We start from the raw sequence: 3,922 nt of genomic DNA, 5'->3' as shown, positions 1-3,922 counted from the left end.
ACAAAGAAGCAATAAATACACAATATACAACATTTGGCATAAAAAAGTAGACGAGATCCTAAAAGACCAAATAACACATCAACTCAATTATCAGAAAGATGAAATATAACTGCAAATATCACTGTAGATATTTTAGGCACCTATAAATAAAATCTAAATCTGGTAACCATGGTGATGAGAATACAGTGAACCGAATATTAACTCAGAATCAAGTTTGTTCTGTTTATACATTTTAATTTAGTTGATTTCAGTTTATCATCATATTTAAACTTCACATGAAATTAGATTTACTGTTTCTGCTGTGTGACATTTAACTAGGATAACAATTGTAAACCAATAGTAAGAGGTGAATGCAGCACTGTGTGTGTGTGTGTGTGTGTGTGTGTGTGTGTGTGTGTGTGTGTGTGTGTGTGTGTGTGTGTGTGTGTGTTCTTTTGATTTATTGAATTTCTTAAATCTTTTCTTTCTTTCTTTGCTGTGAGATTTTTTTAAACGCTTTGCTGGTTTTAATTTAAAAAGCTGCACAAACAGGATTAAATATTTTCTCTTCTTTCTGTGTTTTTTTTATTAATCTTGTGCCAATCACCTCACATCACATCACCTCACCTCACCTTGCAACACTGGAGAGACGTCGCTTGTCGTGCATCATGTCTGCCGTGGAAGAACTGATCAAACTGTACTTTTCAGTTGAGTTTAGCAAGAAGGAGAAACTTATTATCTTAGCCCAGAATCACCTTATCATCCTCAGCATCCGGACTTTGTGTTTCTCATTAATTTGTGTATAAATATACGACTTTAACCCTCAAGGAAGGAAGGGAGGAAGAAGGAAAGGAGGGAGGAAGGAAGGGAGGAATAAGGAAGGAAAGGAGGGAGGAAGGAGGGAAGAAAGGAAGGCAAGGTGGGAGGAAGGAAGGAGGGAAGGAAAAAAGGAAGGAAAGGAGGGAGGAAAGGAAAGAAGGAAGGGAGGAAGGAAGGGAGGAAAGGAGAAAGGAAAGGAAGGAAGTAAGGACGGAGGAAAGAAGGAAGGAGGGAGGGAGGGAGAAAGGAAAAGAGGAAGGGAGGACGGAAGGAAAGAAGGACAGAGGAAAGAGAGAGGAAGGAAAGGAAGAGAGAAGGAAGGAGGGAGGAAGGACAGACGGAAGGAAGGAAGGAAGGAAGGAACAGTCAAAACAGACGGGGTCAATTTTTATTCTGCTTCCATCACTATTTGTTTTATTGTAGTTTAACTTTATAAGGTAATGTTTGTATTTTAGCTTTTTTTAATCTCTTTGCTGTGAGATTTTGAAAAAAGATTGGTTGCTGGTTTTAATTTAAAAAGCTGCACAAACAGGATTAAAGATTTAAAAAAAAAAAAAAAAAGTAATCCCGTGTCATCAGGAGCCAGTTAACGAGCTGCGAGATGACATCAGATAAACAGAGGAAATTTCACTTCCTGGTATTTTTTTGCAGGGTATTAGACATATAAGGTAACAGCAGGGAAAACACCAATTAATAAACATTATACAGGAGAGGAGTGAGTGGGCTCTTCTCTGTACTCCATTCCCAGAAAGACTAATTGAATAATGAAATGATTAGATTCAGGAAAAGCTCTGGACAATAAGCAGCGGGGAGCATTAAAGTTATAATAAAGTTACTGTTCTCACTATAAAATAATTAAAAACAATAAAAAAACAAGACAAATGAAGAGTGTCGGTTCAACTTAAAATTAAGGGGAGGAAGGGAAGGGAGGAAAGGAGGGAGGAATGAAGGAGGGGGGAAAGAAGGGAGGAGGGAAGGAAGGTAGGAGGGAGGGAGGGAGGGAGGGAAAGAAGGAAGGAAGGAAAGAAGGGAGGAATGAAGAAAGGGAGGAAGAAGGAAGGAAAGAAGGGAGGGAGGAAGGAGGGAAGAAAGTAAGGAAAGAAGGGAGGAAAGAAGGGAGGGAGGAAGGAAGGAGGGAGGAAGAAGGAAGGAAAGAAGGGCGGGAGGGAGGGAAAGAAGGAAGGAAGGAAGGAGGGATGGAAGGAAGGAAAGAAGGAAGGAAGGAAGTGAGAAAAGAAGTATTGTGGGGCATTATGAAGGGATCTTCTAATGGTCAGTATGAACAGGAGGAATCATTACAGCAAGAAAAACAGGCTCCTTGTTGCAGCTTGATGGAGTTACTGTATGAAGAACCTTCAGCTTCAGTGAATATTATCACATTCCTGCTTTTAGTTCGACCGATCAATGAATGGAGAAAAAGTGCGATAACAGAACATAACAACACTATTTAGCAGCCTGTGGACAATGTGTGAAATGTATTGATTTAATCTGGAGCCCAGCTGTGAAGGTGTTTAACCTAATGACCAACCACTGATTTATTTAGTTAATTTAGCAGTAGTGAGTTTATTCCAGTGTGTGATCATCTGTCAGTCATTACAACAGCGTCCATGAAACCGTCTTTTAACCCTTTCATTCATGAATTATGATAACCTCAGTTAGGATTGTTTTCCTTAATGTTTTTATTCCTCTTTAGGCATGAAAAATATATCATCAAATGACATTATAATAACATAAATCAACCAAAAACAAGTGGTAGTGTATTGGATGATGCACTAGTGTCCACTTTGGTGGCTGAAGTGCAACTATGCCATTAAAAACCATCATCATGCATCTACAAGAAAACAGCTTTTGAATAGCTGTCCACTGTAGTGACCACTATGCATGAAAGGGTTAATATTAGAAATTTAGACCTAGAAATGAAGATCAATCAATCAATCTAATTGTATTAATATAGCACCTTTCATACAGGCTAGTGTAGTTCAAAGTGCTTTATAATTAGTTGATTATAATAACACAGAACAAGTGACAACATAAGATAATTAGACAAAAATTGAGACCAATGCACGAAAGAGATAGAATAAGAGAAAAGGGTTTATTAAGAGTTAGAGTAAAAAAAAATAGGTTAAAATAGATTTAAAGGACAAAAGAAAAGTCAAATAAAAGATGAAGTTTAATAAAAGCTGGACTAAAGCTAAAGGTTGAGAAAGAGATTAAAAGACAAGACATAGACAAACAAAACTGATAAGAAGATAAAACTATAGAATGATAGTTTAAAATAAAGTAGACAAAATAAAATATAATAACATCAAAAAATAAAAAGACTATAAAATAGCTGATGATATAGATAGCTACAGTCAGTTTAGTTTATTATTGTTTTAAAATATTGCATGTCATATGTATGTTGATGTGATTATGTCATGACATCATAGATTTGGAAATTAGCGTGTGGCATCCTCTCAGCCGAGCCAGCAGCTGCTCTTCCTCCGTCTGCACGTCATGACTGCCTGGTGTTGCTTCTGCTGACCCGGTGCATTCAGGTCTGGGGCCTCTGTGCCGGGGGGGGGGGGGCTGTCATGTTGTCGACACCTCACCTGGTGGTTGATGGCCCGGGGCTGCTGCTGCTGCACACATGAGAAACAGCTTTGGGATGTTCAGTGTCAGGAGAGAAAACGGCTCTTTGCACACCGAGAGGCAAAAAACCACTTTATACAGAATGAGTCTAAAAAACAAGAAACATCCACAAGTAGAGACAGATGAAAGAGCAGGAGGATTAACACATAATTAGACTAGTTATACATTTAAAATAAGTAGTTTATTCTTATTCTTCAGTCGGTAGTCGTTGCATGTTTACTATGTTTGTAGGATTATTGTTAAAATATCAAACATACAAAAACAAATACAGCAAAATAAAATGTAATTGCTCCCAAATGTTTGAGTTGCTTTTGGATTTAAAGCATCTGCAGAATGAATCAATGTAGGTCATTTTACAACAGTTTGATTGATGTGTTTTTGATATTTTTTGCACGATGCATATCAGTATCAGTCCTACTGTGTCAGTTGGCTCATGAGGAGAAGTTTGCTTCCAATCAGTCCGATTTATACAGAAAGCCTCCACGTTGCCCTC

The sequence above is a fragment of the Scomber scombrus genome, chromosome 12, assembly GCF_963691925.1.
Source record: "Scomber scombrus chromosome 12, fScoSco1.1, whole genome shotgun sequence".
Classification (NCBI taxonomy): Eukaryota; Metazoa; Chordata; class Actinopteri; order Scombriformes; family Scombridae; genus Scomber; species Scomber scombrus.
This window is presented reverse-complemented; position numbering follows the sequence as displayed.